Genomic DNA, 19,476 nt, shown 5'->3' on the forward strand with positions numbered 1-19,476 from the left:
CATTGCCTCTAACAACGGTACAAAGCCTGCGATCGATCTCACGGTTACATTGTTGATCACAAGAGACGTTTGTGCTCTTGTGAAGAGTAGTAAGTTAGTAGGATTCCTTGCGAACATGCAATCACATGCATCTTGTATGAGGATAACCTACCGGTGGATTATTGCAACAAGTTATTCAAAGTTGAATTGTATCACGCTATATATAATCAATATTCATTTTTCTCAATGGCGAATAGTGTCTCACACATCACTCTACCTACTCTATAGTTGTTTATCTAACAAAAGTTGTTTGAAAAGCAGGACGACCTAGGCTTAATATACAGAGAATATAACACAGGGATATTGTGTCATACAAGTACAATGTATGTAATGAGGTTGGGCATAACAGGTAGCATCACAAATAAAGTATGTATATATATCTAGTGTTGTTTAATGAATTGCTTCTTTGTGTGCATATCCAGTGTTTTTTAATCAATTTCTTCTTTATATGTATATCCAGTGTTTTTTAATTAATTGCTTTTTTATGTATATATCTAGGTAGTTCGAGATATATAGCTATACACATTCTTATAAAAGAAAAGGATTCAAAGAGCCCCAAGTTTCGAAGAACAAAGAAGTATAAGCATTATCCCTAATCATATGTGTGTATTTTATATTAATCGTATACAATTTATTTTGTTGTTAAAAACATATTAATGAGAAATAAACAATTATAGAAAAGAACACCCCAGAGCCAAAAGAGTATGAGTTTGGCAAAAAAACTCTCTTGGCAAGTGACATAAGTGTTAGTTTTGCACATTAATTTGTTTATTTTTTTATTATGTTTGCATATAATTTTGTTTGTTCTTTTGTTACCACATTGAATTTACTATGTAGCATCTAGAAATATTCATAGAAAGAATCCAAGTGGCTCATAATGAGGATATGGAGAGAGACAACTTGCCGAAGACCCTATACCCCATATTTCTCTAAGTTATAAAATCGATGTTTATATTGTTTTACTATCAATTAATAAAAACTAACTAGTAAACCTTGTATATTCGCAACAAATTATCTCAACTAAAGGGCAATGAGGTGGGGGCAACTGACTGCTTGGAGAGCAACGACTTGCCATATCATTTTCTTGATTCTGACAAGGTATGCTTTTATATAACTTTGTATACTTATAACTAAATTTTTGCATATTCTAGATTTATGTTGCAGCTCTTAATTCCTTTCAACTGGGACAACAAGCACTGAGTTCTTTGAGAAATAAAAATTAAGGAAAAAAACTTCAAGCTGTAAAATTTCACGCCGAACACATGTTTAGTAGATAAAAACTTCAAACAAATAATAGTATGATAACATAACTTATTCAATAATGCATTTTTTGTGTATGTTTGTTATCGCTTTTTTTGTTTATATTATCACCTTTTTGTGCATATATATTGCAAGTTCATTTTTTTTGCGCAATTCGGGTTCGACTGTTACAAAGATTGAATGACATAAAGGATGGAGGGTATTCCTCAACAAGAGAATGAGTAATTACTTTGCATTTGTTTATTAACTCGTTTCGTACATATACATATTTTTTACTTGGTATTTTCTCATTTTATAGGTATACATATGGTATATTTGTCATACAATGTATGCAGTACTTGGGCTGAAACTAGAGACTGAACTTCATGTAGTTATGAATTTATATGTCAGTTGTTCACTAGTTTGAGATATTTGCTATAGTTAGTTGTTTACTAACAAAATGTTATTTTGAACAAGATGTCACAAATATATAGAATCATATGATCAAGTTCTACAAGCACATGAAGGAAAGGGCTTCCAAGGGTGAAAAATACAATGAAAAGGCAAAGACATTGATTAGAGAGGAGCCAAAAGAGTCTGTCCAGCTAGTTGAGCTGTGGACAATTATGTACCTTTATAATAGATCAAGTTAAAGTTATATTTAATTGGATGAATCAAGTTAAACTTTATAATTGAATGGATCAAGTTAAACTTTGACTATAATTTTGTAATGAAGCTCATGAATTGAATGTAACTTTGTAATTGTTAAACTTTAAGTTATCTGATTTTGTGCAAACCAATTGTATTTAATTCTATGTTAATTATATTGACTTGACTATATATAGAGAAACAATTTTGCAAAATTATCCAATTTTGACGATAATTGAATTTTTACAAATGTACTCATATATGCAAACACGTATTATATACGCAAATGAGTTGCAAATAATTGCCAAAATCAGTAACCAGAAGGGAAGCATGTTGGGGATAGTTGGTTGGGGAGAAAAGACAAAAAAACTCTAGATTATGCAAAAATAATCAGGTTGAGAACCACAACAAATTTATATATGATTCAAAAAGTTTATAAAAAATAAAAAATATTGCATATTTGTCATAGTTTTGCAAATATTTAAGTAAGATATTTGCAATATCTAGATATTTATAAATAACTTCATGCGAGAGTGTGCAATATATGCCAAAATATCAACTATTTGCGAATTTAGGGGTAAGTGTTTCACACATAAATTTATGTAATTTCATGCATTTTGCGAAACCGTATGTTATTTGCAAAAACCACTTAAAAATAACTTCATAAGTTTTTTTCGTAAATATTTGTATGCAAATTTTTTTTATTATGTGCGAAAGAGTATCATATTTGCGATTTTGGTGGTTTCAGTTTCATCAAAATTTTGTAAATAAATTTATGTGAGTTTGTGAGGTCTAAATTCACATAAAAAAACCTGTGATTCTAAATTTAAGTGGGTGTTGGAGATAACTGACGGGCGATACAATTTTATCAAAAAAGGCCTAATTCTTAGTTGCGAAGGGTAAAAGTGCCTTAATGATGTCAGATATTTGTGATTTTGGATATCGGGAGAATATAAAAAACTGTAAGATTTTTAAAAAATCATGTCAAATTAGTCATACAATACGATTATTTTTCATAAAATATATATTATACATACAAATTAATTTTATTTATTTATATGAGCCATCGACTCTTTTAAGCTAAACGAGCTCCTCATGGCTCTAGTTGCCCCCTATATGAACCGATCACAAACGAGTTTGTGACGAGCCAAACCAAGTTGAGTCACAAGCTACTTGGTTCCATTACCAGCCTTACCTTGTGGGAGCTCGGGATAGACATGTCGACCCGCCCGAACTTGATTGGAGATCCATTATGACCCAAAAAGGTTCGACCTTGACCCAGGTCCTTCAAAAGCCTAACTCGACTGCTGTCAAGCTCAAGCAAGGCCAAGTCTTACGAGGCTGAGATCAATGTGGATCATGTCGAGCCTTTCAAACACGATTAAGGATGGCAAATGGATCGGGGCGGGGCGGGGGACAAGGTCTTCACCCCCATCCCGTCTCAAAACCCGAACCTTCATCCCCGCACTGGGATGTATTTTGATCGCCACCCCGCCTCCATCCCCATTTCATGTCCTCCATCCCCGGTCCAAATGGGGCCCGGGCCCGTTTCCCCTCGGTTTATTGTCATCCCTTGAAAGGATTGGGGATGGGTGGGGAAAAGCGTAAGTCCATCCCCACACGGGAATGAATTTTAACCTTCATCCCCCGTCTCATGCCCTTCATCCCCGGTCCAAATGGGGCGAGGCGGGGTGGGGCCCCGTTTTCCCCAGGTCCACTGCCATCCCTAAACACGACAACTGACTATCCATCGGATGGTTGACCCCATGTCCCACCTCTAGGTCCAGTACAAAATTTGAACTCGCACATATGAGAAACTGAAGTGGCTATGTGAAATGGACAACTTACAGTTTGCTAAGGTCCAGAATCCAGATTCAGACCTGCATAGGGAACCCCAGTTCGTTTCCGTGTCATGACCTTATAGGTCCGACCCGTTCACCTCCTGTATGAGCTGCACCATGCTCTGCTTCTGCATCGGCCAGTTGAGGGAGGTTCATCTTGCATCATTTCAACAGCATTTTCTTTGAAGAATCCAACCTATGCTCTCTAAACCCCTTCATTCCTACGTGATATCTTCTGCTCTATGCAACAAGTTGTCACGATTCTCTGCCGTTCCCCACCTCAAATGTGCAAGATACAAGGAAGAACTCGATCACCCACCTTCGGAAAACGCGATATTTCTTCCATTTCTCGCAGGAAGATTCGGGGATGCCTTCAGGAAGAGTTCAGAGGTAATCCATCGTCAGAATCTCTTTCTCTCGTACTCTGATGCCTTAAAGTTTTGTGCCGGTATGGACTTTCTTCCCGAAGGAAAACAGCTGCATTGTCGTATGATTAAACTCGTATCACGACCACAAATATCTCTGCAAAACCAGCTAATCAATATGTATGTGAAGTGTTGTTGTTTTACTGACGCACACCAAACGTTTGTTGAAATGTCTCTGAGAAGTGTCGTGTCGTGGAACGTTATGGTTACGGGGTTTGTTGGCTATGGTGGTAATGTAGCTATCTGTATTGATAGAAAGGCGAAATATGGTGATGTTTATTGTGTTGAAAGGGGTGAATGGTGGGCATTGTTTTTCTTCCATGAGATGATGGCAGAAAGGACGGTCGATCCGAATCATGTAACTCTTGTTGGTGTTATTGGGGCATGCACAAAGTTTGGTGAGGTTGAGAAGGGGAAACAGATTCACAGTTACGTGATAAAATCTAATTTCAGGTTTGATGCTTTTGTGGGTAGTGCTCTTGTTGACATGTACGCTAAATGCTTGTGTATAGATGACGCACGCCAAGTTTTTGAAGAAATTTGGACAAAGGATTTAGTGTTGTGGAATGGGATGATATCTGGCTATGCTCAAAATGGTCTGGCAAGAGAGGCTTTTCAAACTTTTTGTTTGATGCGTCTGGAAGGAGAATGTGGAGATGGTTTCACCTTTAGCAGCCTTCTAAATAGTTGTAGCATCTTTTCCTTAGAACAACTTGGGAGGCAAATTCATGCTTGCATTATTAGATTGTCTCTGGACTTAAATATGCTTGTAGCAAGTTCACTCGTTGATATGTACGCAAAGAATGGGAGTCTAGCTGATGCTCGTAAAGCTTTTGATGGTATGACTGTTTGCAATGTTGTGTGTTGGACCACCATGATTGTAGGTTATGGTTGTAATGGAGAATGGGTTGATGCATTGAAATTTTTTAAGAAAATGCTTCAAGGAGGACTCAGACCAGATGAGGTGACATTAGCTAGCATTTTGAGCTCGATTTCCAACCTGGCTGCATCAAATGAAGCAGTTCAAGTTCATGCTTTTGCTGTCAAAGACAGACTAGATGGGTTTTTATCTGTTGCAAATGCCCTTCTCATTGCATACTCTAAGAGTGGCAGCTTAGGAGATGCAGTTCAAGTATTCCACTCCATTGCGAACCCAGATATTGTTTCCTGGACATCCCTGATTTGTGCTTATTCTTTCCATGGTACTGGAAAAAATATTATATTTCTTTTCAATAGGATGGTACAGGAAGGTATAAAGCCTGATGGAATCACATTTCTTGGTGTCCTTTCAGCTTGTAGCCATATAGGTTTAGTTGATGAAGGATTGTATTACTTCAACTTGATGGAAAGAGACCACCAGATTATCCCAGATTCAGAGCATTATGCTTGTCTTGTTGATCTTCTAGGAAGAGCAGGTCATCTTGTTGAGGCACATAGAATTTTGGTGAAAATGCACTTAGAATCAAAAGTTAATGTTTTAGGGGCATTTCTTGGTGCTTGCAGAGTTCATAAAAATATTGAATTAGGAAAATGGGCAGCAGAAAAACTTTTCAAATTGGAACCAGGAAAGCATGTGAACTATTCTCTCATGTCTAATATATATGCTACCTTCGGGAATTGGAACGAGGTTGCAGAAGTTAGAAAGTTAATGAGAAATATATGTGGAAAAAAAGTTCCTGGATGCAGTTGGGCAGAGATTGGTGGTAAGGTTCACACATTTGTTTCAAATGATAAATCTCATCCTCTGGCTGCAGAGTTTTATAGGACATTAGATAATCTAATTTCACTGATGAAAGAAGAAGGATATCTTCCTTCCATGAGCTATGAACTTATTGATACTGATGAAGAATGAGTTCCCATTGGCTAATAACCCTCAAGGGAGATTTAATAACTATTTATTTAAGGCGTTGCTCCATCAGACCTTCAACATCACTTGAAGAAACTTGTCGGTGAACCTACCCAATGGAGTAGACATGGTCTTAGGCACCCGAGACTGCAGCCAAGACTAGGTTCACGTGGTCACAAATCATCAGGCATCCACTGTACGTGGCAGAAACACATTTTCAGCTGTCAATATAACAGCCATATAAAACCATCCACCATCATCATCATCATCAACCCCTTTCCAAACCACATGGGGCTGATTTTCACAATATGTGACAAAAGCTTCATGGTTAGTTTCCACTGACGCCAACCATCTCTCTTTATCCAAGCTTGGGGCTGGCATTAGCAAAACTTCAACCAACTGCGGAGTTAGATTAAGCCACCATGTAGAGCCCAACAACATCATGGGGTCATCTATACCTTTTTCTAGATGAATGCCTCACCCATGCTGTTCATCATGCAGCTAAATGGTATCTAAGTTTAATATGGAGACCCTACATGTCGTTCATCATGTGGCTAAATGGCATCTAAGATAGAGTGGATGAACCACTAACCAAGGCGACTTGGATCTGATTTTCTCCCCTTGCTGAGTTGCTGAAGGTAGCTTGATGGGAGGTAGCTCAGTATGCAATTTTGATTTATATGATTTTACAAATTGCTAATTTTAGAAGATAAATTTTATTTGATCTTCTTTTCCAGGCCATTGGATGTTGCAAGCAGATTAATGAGAACAACATGGAATCCCATCCTAGAATGGAGGAATACCTACATGGAGGGCACATTCTCACTTCAGGCTTCTTCAAACTGACTTATGAAATAACTTCTTGTGAGTTCATCCCTTCTTATAAGTTATAACCTGATGAGTAATAACTCGTGTAGGTCCTTTAGCCTTCAAGGAAACTTAAGTACTTTTTAGTTTTTACTTTCAAAAGTAGTTGAAGAATATTGAAGCTTTTTACTGAGTGTAGTGTCTGAGGAAGATTTTATTGATAGTTGGTTTTGGATCAATGTGCTTATCCAGAAAAGTATTTTGGATCGATGCTTATGTGCCTTATATGGAGAAGTTTTTGGGCTTGAAAACCTAATGGAATAGGTGTTATTTTGGCATTCTTTTTATTATTAATCTTGCTGGCATACATATAACTGTTATCATCATGCTGTATTATTCCATAGTGCTGTACATAGTTAATAAAAATGCACATATGGCGTATCATGCCACATACTTGGTTATTTAAGAGGTTGCTCTTCAACATGTGATTCACCATTCACATTCTTGGGAGTTTTTTTTCTTTCAATTCAACGGGTGACCATAACTCTTCCTACCAATCACTTGAAGAAAAAGGATTGGTGTTGGTATTCTTGAACTCAGTCTTTAATCATGGAAAGCTCTAATAATTCTTGTTGTTGTAGGAAGTTAGAGGAGAATTCTAGCCAGAGTCATAAATATCGTTGATATTTTGAATATATCACAACAAAATCTCAATAAAATAAAAAACCTACATTTAAAACGTTTTAAATGCAATATTTTGAAAATACCAGCATATTTTAATTTCTCACAATTTTACCGCAATTTTTTGATAAAAAAATACTATAAAATCAGCAATGCTTTTATATAGAATGGGGGTTATCTTTGTAATACCCTCCTATACTTCACCACTCTGAAAAAAACAAAAGTTACTTTTGCATAAGGGGAATTTTTATTATACCCTCTTTTGGTAAAGAAATGAATGCAAGGTGGAGGGAAGAAGACACTTTTATGACTATGGCATGGGGCTGTTGAGACTTATGTAATATAGGTGTTTTACTTTTTCTTGTATTACCTTTTTACGATAAATATTCTTTTGTACATTACCTTAATGCTAAGGGGTGATTTAGTCCTGTATTTTCTTTAGTTTCCTTTTACTTTGTATCTTTGAGAGAGTCTATCCATATTAAACAAGGGACTCATTTTCTTAATAGAAGTGAACTCTTGAGTATTCTTCTCTCTTTGTGCTTGCTTCTTCTCTTATGGCTGGAGGCTTAACATTTGAGCTCAAATATGGTATCAGAGCCATATTTGGGGCCAGAAGGAGCATCTGGTCGTGATGGAAAAGAAGCTGGACTGAACCCTCTCATCCGAAATCGTGATTTGCTGATGTTGGCCAAAGGACTGTACGGTCAGTTAAGGTTTTGCCATTTCTGAGTTGGGGATTTTGAAGGGTTTGATTTCGGGGTTTTGTGGATCAAGCCTCATTCGTTTTGGGTCAGTATTCTATTTTATAGGAATTTTTCTGTGACTTTCCTGAAGTGGCGTGAAATCTGGACAGAGGTTAGAAATATCTAAATCTGATCAGATTTACTAGTTGTTGGGGGCATAGATAATTCCTATTCAGGTCGTTTTTGGTGTAGGAAGCTTTTGTGACAGTTTTCTTAGTTTGTTGAGAGGAGTTGTATTTTTTTTAAGCATCCAATAGAAGCGATGACTTGATTTTGGTGTTGTGAAAGCATAAATACATATCGGGTGCTTGTTTTTGTGAGTATATCTCTGTTATACGGAGGAATATACCTTGTTAACTGTCTTCTAGCGTGTCTACTCATTGTGGTAGTGAGTGTTGGCGAATCAGTTGTTGATTTTCATGCTATTTTGTTGTTCTTGGTCTGAAGAACAGTTTTATCTCTTGGATCTATAGACTGGTTCTTGTTTGTGACTGTGACCAGTTTGTTCTTCTTGGCCTATCTTGCTAAATTGTTTGATTATACAATATATTTGGTGTTGCTGGAGTGTGGTTTCTTTGTGATTTGTGCAGCCTTTTTAAATTGTGTAGTTGGGGTTGTGTGAGATATAGAGGAGGGGATTTAGATTGTGAGACAAATTATGCATATTGGGCTGATTTTATGACAACTGTAATAGTAGTGAAAGGGCTTGGAGGGTACTTAGATGGCTCAAAGGTGAAACCCAATTCCACTGGTGCTGATTTTGACAAAGTAATAGAGGAATGAGTTATGAATAATGCAAGGGTCAAGGCTTGAATTCTAGGTTCAGTAGAGCCGAAAATAACTATGAATCTCTCCAAGTTTCAGGAAGTCAAAGAAGCTTGAGCGTACCTCGGACAAGTCTACATGTGAAAGAATTGGGCAAGACATTATCAACTCACTCAAGAATTGAGAAGTATGCGCTAAAGAAATAAGTCAATTGAAGAATTTTATTCGGATATTCAAAGAATTTGGGACACCTTTGCACTTATGGAGGACCAAACAAAATGTGAAAAATGTGTAAAGTGTGATACATGTACTTCATGTCAAACTTGTCTGGGGCTTCTTGACCAGTATAGGAAAACTGATAGGGTTATTGAGTTTCTTATGACACTCAAACCAGAGTTTGATGGAACAAGGAGTGTCATTTTGCATCGTTTTCGCTTACCCTCTCTCACCGGGGTCTTAGTAGAGTTAATTGCAGAAGTGACCAAGATGAAATCTCTTGCAACTTATTCAACTAATGATAATGTCATAGTAGTTTCTAGGCAACTAAGCGGCAGATTTGGGGCCAGAGGTGGTGGAAGAGTTGGAGAGAAAGGTGACCTGAGCTCTATTCAATGTCATTACTGCAAGAATTTTGGTCATATGAAAAATTATTGTCCAATTCTTAAGAAAAAGAAAGGTGAAGTCTATGCAGCATCTTTTGATGCTGAGGGCTTAAAGCCCAAGGATGATTTGATATTGGTACTCGGTCTGTTGGTTTATCAATTGCAAGAACTTCATAATCGTTAGGTGATGGTCAACTTCAATTGTTGAAAAAGGTGTAACAACAAATGCAACAACATATTCAACAATTGCAACTTCTTTTTCAGTCAGCCATAGTCCCTTCCTCTACTACTACTGCCTCTTCTTCTGGTACTGTTTTCTCAGGTATCTCAGGTTGTTCCTCTGATTGGTTAATAGACTCAGGGGCTTCATGTCATATGACATCCCATGAGCCTATTCTAATCAACTGTCAGCCCTGCAATATCATTTTTCGCACTGCAGATGATTATTCTATGTCTGTCTCGAAAGTAGGTTCTGTCCTTTTTTATTTTTATCCTGATATTAAAATTAATCTTTCTCAAGTTTACCATGTTCTATCCCTTAATATGAATCTTGTTTCTGTTGATCAAATTACCAAGCTTAATTGTAATGTTACCTTCTTTCCTTTTGGTTGTGTGGTGCATGATCAGTTGTAAGGAAAGGATATTGGGATTGGCCATAGAAAATGAGACATACTATCTGGACTGGATTGATATGAGTGAGTTGAAGAAGTCTTGGATCAGATTGTGAGCTTCCGTCATAGATGAGTTCGTTTTGTGGCACCAGAGACTGGGTCATATTTCAACTCTAGGTTACAAAAGTTGGTGTCTTTAGGAAGTTTTGGTAAGCCCAAATTGGTTTTGTCAAATCATGTTAAAGACTATGAGAGTTGTAGGTTGGCAAATGGTCATGCTTGCCATTTAGGTTTAGTGATAGGCAATCAATAAGTCCTTTTGATCTAGTACATTCTTATATATGAGGTTCTTCTCCTGTTTTTTCAAAAGGAGAATCATCATATTTTTTTACCTTCATAGATGATTGTACAAGATTTACTTGGTTATATTTTATAAAAAAATAGAAGTGAACTTTTTGAAATCTTTAAGAGTTTTTGTATTATGATTGAGAATCAGTTCACAGCTAAAATTAAGACACTTCGAACTGACTCTTGTGGTGAATATGTCACTTGTGCATTTAAAAAGTTCCTGCAAGAGAAAGGTGCAGTTCATTAAAGATCATGTCCCTGAACTCCTAAGAAAAATGGAGTGGCTGAAAGAAAGAATCGTCATTCTGAAAACAACAAGAGCTCTTCTTTTTGGAGGTGAAATATCCAAAGTGTTTTGGGCAGATGCAGTTCAGTTGAGTATCTATTCGATAAATTGCATGCCCTTAAGTGTGCTTAAGGGTATATCTCTTCAAAAATTGTATAGACAAACTCCAAATTATAATGTGATGAGAGTTTTTTGTTGTATATGTTTTGTTCTGTTAAATATTGCTTTCTTGGTTTTACTAATGGTCAAAAGGGCTACAAGTGTTATAATCCTGTTGGAAAGAGGGTGTGGATATCCTGACATGTTGTCTTTCATAAAAATATGTTATATTTCAGCCAACATAGAGAAAAGACAAGAAATGAGACTGACTTGGCCTTCTTGGTTCCTTTTGGTAAAAAGGAATGTGTGAATGAAAGTACCAAAATTCAAGGAGAGCAGGTTCAACCTAGAGATAGTCGGTTTGGACATACCTACTAAAGAAAACATAAAAATGTAATTAAAATCACATTCCTAGATCAAGTGGAGGACTATGTAGTCAAAAGCGCTGACTAGGCGCCTAGTCAGGCTAGTCGCTAATTGACCTAGGAATCAGGTAGATTCCTAGGTTTAAAAAAAGGCCCTTTTTTTTTTTACTAGAGGCCGACTAGCGCCTGTTTGGTGCCTAACTTGCCCTAGCGCCTAGGTGCGAGGGCAAAAAATAACATGAGTGGGAGGGGAAGGTCATAAAACCCTTCCCCTCTTACTCTTTCTTTTCTCTCTGCTCTCTCGATCTCCTCTCTTGCTCTTTGCTCTCTCGATCTCTCCTCTCGCTAACTTTGGCAATCGCAGGTCGCGACATCGCTCTCTGTTGTAGCCCTTGTCCGACCTCCGTCGTTGCCCTCATGCACCCTCCACCATCGCCCTCACGACACTTCCGTTGCCCTCACTGCACCATCGTCGCCCTCAAGTTTGCATGTTTCTCTTCCCCTCTTCTTCTTCTCCTCTCTCTTTGTCTTTATTTCTTTCTCTCTCCCGACTCATCTTCTTCTTCACACCCTTCCTCCGCCTCTCTTTTTTTTTTCTTCTTCTTCTTCTCTCTCCCTGACTCTTCTTCTTCTCCACGCCTTTCCTCTGCCTCTCTTCTTTTTCTTCTTCTCCTCTCTCTCTCTCTCTGCCTTTTCTCTCTCCCTAATTCTTCTTCTTCACACCCTTCCTCCGCCTCTTCTTCTTTTGATATGCTTTTGTGTGTGACAAATGACAGTGGAAAACTCACTCGCATATAATTCACTGTGAACACAAAAAAACACAGCATAACGACATTCAAAGACAACCACAAAGCACATAGAACTTCAACCAAAGACAACAGAAAACACACATGCAACCTCATTTGAACACAACACAAAAATGCTGCAAATCCAGACACAAAGACCTAAATACCCATGCTTGCATAATGCAATTGTTTTATACATAATAGTATGATACTGACGAAGATTTGTTAAAATATGCTCAACAGTTATTTGACTTGAGTTTTAGGGCTAGAGAGTCAAACTAAAGCCAACATAAAGACCAAAATGCATGACACAGAATCAGAAAGAATAAACATCTCTAAAACAGAAGAAATTATGGAAAAAATAACATAACAAGGAGAGCAAATCAATCCTGTAGGTGGTAGTGATTGGAGAAAAAGGGAGACAAAAACAAGTTGTTTATAAATTATTCTGATCTTTCTATAACTTGCATGCCCTATTTTACACTGTTTCATGTTTATACTTTATAGCTGTCACCAAAGTAAGTTGAGTAACCAATAAGGAAAGCAAGGAACCAAAATCCAAACACATAGCAATGCCTTTGTAGTTTGTACAGATAATGACTTGAAACTATAATGAGCTACTGACTGATTTCATGATCTAGTTTCATAAACATTCTTATTTTTTTCCAATATTAGATCTTTTGTTCTATAATGTTGCACCAGGTAACTCTAGATACCATGACTACTATTTCTTTTCAAGACTGAGGATTAAAAGAATAGTTATAGAAAAAGTAACATCTTCTATCCAAAAGAAAGTCCCTTAAGTGTATATTGTCATCACTTTCTCCTAAAGTTTGCATGATCTATGTGAATTTGTTTTTTTACTTTCTCTTGAAGTTTGGAGTAATTTAGGTGCTTATGTCGTCACTTGGTTATGATACCTCTTTTCCCATTTTATTGAACTCCTTAGTGAATACTGTACACCAAACTTTTTTATTTGGGTTATCATATATAATAATTGTATATCATATACAAATGCAATATATATACATATGATCCTATGATTCTAATATAGTTTTGGTTCTTTTAATTTTTTTTTGTGATAGAATAACCAATAGAGGGGCCGTCATCAGCTAGTGCTAGTGCAAGTGCTTCTACTTCAGCTGTTCAAAATTAAACATTCGAGAAATTTAAGAGGAATTCACAGGACCTAACATGGGAGTGGGCTTTTTGCAAAGACAAGAACGATATGAATTCTGTGACATGTGAACTTTGTCTTGAAACATATTCTGGTGGGATATATAGAATTAAACAACATCTACTCGGCATAGGAGGCAATTGTAAGGCATGCAACAGAGTAACACCAGAGGTCAAAAAAAAAGTTTCAGACTACATGAATGCTTCCAAGAGGAAGAACGATGAAAAGAATGAAAAAATTGCAATATATGAGGAAAGATTAGTTAATATGCTTGGAAGTGGAGGATCAGAAATGGAAGTAGAGGCGTTCAATGCAAGTGGTTTTGCTTCACGGTAAAGGTATTCAGTACTTTGTGCATTTGTTGATTAATTTAATGTTTTATACATCTTTGTTGTTGGTCTTAATAATATTTGGACATGTTTTGTATAATAACATCATTAACATGTTTACTATGCTTGACGATAGCAATATCTTATGGTTCATGAATTTGTTGTTGATTAATTTTATGTTGGATACATGTTTGTTGTTAGTTTTAACATTTTATTTTAAATTATTTGGTATTTGTTGATAGTTGCTTGTTTTGCTTATTCAATTGTTTCTAATATTTGGGTAGGCTTTGTAATGTTTGACATGTTTTTTTATCTTTTACTTATTGATGATTGATTTTATGTTACATACATGTTTGTTACTAATTTTAGTAGTTCATTTGCATATTTCTTTTATTTTTTTATTAAGGTACTGAATAGTCCGCCTAGTCCCGCCTAATCTCCGACTAGTCTTTTTAGGGGTCCACCGACTAGGCACCGCCTAACACTTTTCACTATATAGGTGGAGGAACAACTACAAAGAAGATAAGAGGCCAATTTTGATCCTATTCCTTTATCAACTAACTCCATTCACCAAAATTTAGAGTTTTTATCTGAGTTGTCATCTTCCTTCCTTAATCCTTTTCAAGTACGTAGATGATTTAGAGCTTCAATTCTTCCTTCTCACTTTGTATCCTATGAGTCTTTCTCCCCTTAGCATCATGCATTTTTAGCATTAATCCATTCTTATGTTGAGCTTGAGTCTTATGCAGAGGCAGCAAAAAAAGAGGAGTGGCAAAGAGCTATGACTGAAGAAATGAGTGCACTTGAGAGGATGCAGGCATGAGAATTGGTAAAATCTCCACTAGGAAAAAATATTGTTAGGAACAAGTAGGTTTATAAAATAAAGACCAAGGCAGATGGGTCACTTGAGAGATATAAGGCAAGATTAATAGCTAAGGGCTATAGTTAGCAGTTTAGAATTGATTTTGTTGAAACCTTCGCTCATGTAGCTTATATGACAACTATTTGTACATTATTTGTTGTGGTTGCACTACAACAGTGGAATATGTGCCAATTAGATGTCAAGAATGCCTTTTTGAATGGAGATCTGGAAGATGAAGTGTATATGGATCCACCACAACGATATTCAAATCCAGAAGTTAGGGTTTGTAAACTTTGCATAGCGTTATATGAAATCAAATAAGTAGCACGAACTTGGTTTGAGAAGTTTAGTTCAGCAGTGAAATCACTTGGTTTTGAGCAGAGTCATCATGACCCTACCTTGTTTGTGTCTTCCTGTGTACTTGGAAAATACATACTACGTTATGCAGATGATGTGATACTCACGGGAGATGACATGAAAAGAGTTAAGGAGACCAAAAAGAAGTTGACCAACATGTTTGAGATGAAAGACTTGGGGCGCTTGAAATAATTTCTTGGGCTAGAGATAGTATACTCTCCAAAGAGATTGTACTTATCTCAATATAAGTATGCTACAAATTTGGTGGTGAAGGTAAGATTGACAGATGACTCAAAAAGAGTTGATTCTTCCATGGAAGCAAATTTGAAAATGAGAGCCACAAATGGTGTTAAGTTAGAAGATCCTATTGGAAGTCTCATACACTTGACTATATCTAGGCCATATATTACCTATGTTGTTCATGTAGTCAGTCAATTTATGAGTGCTCCTAGGATAATTCACTTAGCCGTTGTACTCAGGATCATCAGGTATGTAAGAAACAAAATGCATTATGGAACGTTCTTCTCGTCCTCATTCGACACAAAGTTAAGAGCCTTTTGTGATGTTGATTTTGAAGGTTCTACTTGGGATCGACTCTCCACTACTAGTTTTTGTGTTTTTCTTAGAAGCTAATTGATTTCATGAAAAAGCAAGAAACAACATAGGGTTGCTTTATCCATAGCGGAAGCAGAATACAAAACTTTATAGCATCATCTTACTAAAATAACAAAAAATATGTGTGATTCTGCTGATATTTATCTTATTTTTTGAACTTTGAATATACCGAGATTTTCCCTTTTTTTTAAGGACAAACAAATGCTTTTAATTTCTTATGAGATTTTCACTTGTGGTGAAAATCCCAAGAATGAGATTTGTGACTATATTCTAACTCCAAATTGTGTTTCATAGTGTGGAGGCTGCATGCCCTCTTAGTTGTCAAAAGCGCTAATTGAGGCCTAGGCAGGACTAGTCAGCCTAGGTGGGACTGAAAAAAACATCAAGAAAACTAGAAATATTATGATAAATAGTTAAATTTAGTAACAAACATCTGATTGTGACTATGAATAAAGTATAAGTGTGTAATTCAAAGTAACATATTGCAAAATTCATAAAATTACAGAACATTGTGTGTATATATATAATGCAGATGATAATCATGGAAGGGGGAACCATCCAATCAAAGGAAGGTCCAAAATCTACAATCGATGATAATCGACGATGTTCCTTCTCTAACGAACGAGTTTTTCTTCAATTGGACTTTACATATTAGATTTTTATCATTCATTTAGTGAGCAACATGTTTTAGATTATGAATTTTTTATGTTTAAATGCACTTTTGAAAGCACTAAAAATTAACGGCCCACAATACTTTGTATTGTAAAGTTTTAAATGCATTGCAAGCTATATGTTTTTCACGTTTTGAAAAACATGCGTATATGTTATAAAGTCTTTGTGTAAAGCATATTTCTTATTAAAAAAATTATAAAGAACAAATATATGAGGTCTGATCAATGAGATGTTCAAGCATTGGGGAAGGGGAGCCGTCCGATTTTCGTTAGTTGTAGATTTTGGACCGGTTGAATGGTGCCCTTTCCCTATATATATTGTATAATATATCTATAAAAACATATATAACTATGTATATAAAAGATACACATCACACACACATATAAATAGTTATATATATGTTTTTATAGATACATTATACAATATATATTGTATAATGTATCTATAAAAACATATATATAACTATATATATAAAAGATACACAACACACACACACATATATATATATATATATATATATATATATATATATATATATATATATATATATATATATAGAATCACTAGAATATGAGAACTGAAATATGAGAACTAGAAATATGGGCATTTACAATGTTTTTTTGTAAATCCAACTATGTGGATGTGCTTGGCATGGTGAATTTTCTAGGAATCAACTGTTGGATCATGTATTTTCGATGAAAAAATGTGAATTTTGAATGCTTGAATATTTATGATGATTATGAGTCATTGATTTTAAAGCCTTAAAAAAATCTCGTTTATGCATCAAAATCGGATGATTCAAGAGCGGGTTCTTATAAAACCGAGCATGTAGATCACATCCATACAGTTAGATTCAAGAGAAAAGAACAAAAAATCCATGAAAATCACGGTTTACACATTAGTTCTCATATTCTAGTGACTATATTTATATATTTGCTGAAAACCCAGATATACATGCGAAGAACAGAAATAAAACAAAAAGGAAAAATGAAGAAAATGAAGGAAAAAAAGAAAAAAGGGAAAAAAGAAAAGGGGAAAAAAGTAGAAGAATAAGAAGGTGGAGGGGCAAGAGGAAGAAGAAGAAAAGGAGAAAAAAATAAGAAGGAAACAAAGAAAAGAGAAAGAAGAAGGAAAAAAAGAAAGAAAGAAAGAAAGAAAGAAAAAGAAAATGAGAGAAAGAAAAGATAGGGGTTGGGCAGTAGGAAGAAGAGAAGAAAAAGGAAGAAAGAAAGAGAAAAAAAGACAACCATGTTCCCATGCCTAGCGAGAAAACTGAGCCCTACCGTTGAGACCCATAAGCCTAGGCCCTGCGCCTAGCCCACCTAGGTGGCCTAGGCAGCGCCTAGGTGCCACTTTTGATAACTAAGCATGCCATCATTCTTATTAATATGGGAAACCCTAATTAGGGTGGTACAAAGAATCAACACTATAATGTGTAACAACAGTGCCACTTTAAGTAGTATCATACAAGCTATTTGCGCAACTGAAACAAAATAAGAGTACAATAAAATCAAACAACTGAAACCAATATAGATTGACATATATCACAACCAATACATATCTTGACGTGCTCCACAATGCCGAATGATGAAAATTCCCATGTGACTACCATTTGCTTGGTCTAATAAGCTCATCATCCTCTATGATTCTCAATACCCCTGCTCCTCAAGTTTTCAGTCCACCTCCTATTTTTATAGTACTCAATTGTCCTTTCCTAAAATAAGTATGAAACTTAGTAGTTCAAACTATTTCACTTGGAAGGGAGTTTTCCACATATTTGACACTTTTAGTTAGTGGATCATATTTTAACTATTTATAGAACTTAAGGATCCACCTGAAATTGGTCTAAAGGAAGAGGACTAAGAGAGGGAAAAAGAGAGATGGTTATGTGTCCTAATCCATATTCTAAGTGCATGGTTCGAGATCACGGCCTAAGTAGGTGGATTAATTCTATATTATCAGAAGATACCTTGTCTCAAGTGCATCTCCCTATTGCAGTCAATCTAAGGGGGGCACTGTCAGATTCATATGCACAATTGCACAAGCAAGTGCGATGCACATTTGACAAGAATTATTGGATTTTAAGGAGATTAGATGTATTTTGGATGAGATTAGCAATAATTGGGCATGTGGTTGATGACTATGACATAGATTACTTGTCATGGACACATGGGAGCTTTGTTATGGGTTTGTCATGAAGACTGTTATCTCCTACTTTTCACTCTTGTTATATTATGAAGCATTATGTCCAAGCAAGAGAGCCTCAAATACAACAGTACTCATATACTTTCACAAGCAGTAATTTGGTCTCTTTTAGAGGAAGATGTGGTAGAAATAGAAGTTTCCATGGTAGAAGGCATAGTAGATAAGGACACTAACTGATCAGAGTTTGGAGTGGATTTTAAGCCACATTTTTGGATATTTGTGGTATATATTTGGTCTTGGGTTGGATTTTGAACATATGTGTTTAATTTTTATTAGATTTAGGTCTAGAATAGGGTAAAAAATGTGAATCTCAGTTGAAGTTGGATGGAACCATGTGACAAAACTTTAAAACGGTAATTTATTGGTTGTGTTTCTATCGTGAAATTTTGAAAAATTTATTCTTATCACTTTTTGTTCGAAAAAAGCTTGGATAAAATAAATAAAATAAAATTTAAGATATATAAAACAAATAAAATTTTGAAAAAATAAAACGGGTTCAAGGTCATGTTTCAAAATTTAAACCTCTTAAAATAAAAGGGTTTCAATTTTCAAAGTTGGATATTAGGTAATAATTTTCTATTCTTAACATTTTTCAACAATGGATTTTTTTGGAAATGCTTCTCATTCTTCGTGGATGGGAAAGAACTTTATTGGCATTTAAAGAGAGAGGGAGAGAAGGAGGGTAATGAATTATTTTTAGTAAAGTGTGACTTTATTCACCCAAAAAAGACACTATTTAATGTATCTTAAATAACCTTAAAGAATTTAGTTGTCTATGTTTTCTAAATGAAAAATATCAAGTTTAAAATGTAAATATCGTGATAAAATCACGATATTTACATTTTATTGAAATTATCACGTCATTTTAAAGTTTAAACGACAAGCTAATATATCATGTTTTTTTCATGATATTTTGAAAATATTGCCGATATTTGTCACTAGGGTTAGAACCCAACCTTTTTACAAGTTGCACATTAAAACTTTCTATCCTTTTTATTGCCATTGAATTTAGTGTCATAGATACCCAAACTGACTTGGATCTGGGACTCTTTTAAGAGTTATAAATTAGATCTAGATCCAGAAGTAGAGCCACTTTCTACGGTTTCATTTAAGGAGAATTTCTTTG

The 19,476-nt window shown here is 35.6% G+C and overlaps 1 long non-coding RNA gene across 1 annotated transcript; it reads left to right on the forward strand.

The window, feature by feature from the left end:
* The first annotated feature begins 4,021 nt into the window (after positions 1–4,021).
* LOC149844989 (uncharacterized) lies at positions 4,022–13,742 on the forward strand. The gene is made up of 3 exons (XR_016430421.1): positions 4,022–4,157; positions 6,776–6,902; positions 13,219–13,742. It is a non-coding gene; the product is annotated as an uncharacterized LOC149844989 (long non-coding RNA).
* Positions 13,743–19,476: the final 5,734 nt, after the last annotated feature.

The sequence above is a fragment of the Nuphar pumila genome, chromosome 2, assembly GCF_984573655.1.
Source record: "Nuphar pumila chromosome 2, dmNupPumi1.hap1.1, whole genome shotgun sequence".
Lineage (NCBI taxonomy): Eukaryota > Viridiplantae > Streptophyta > Magnoliopsida > Nymphaeales > Nymphaeaceae > Nuphar > Nuphar pumila.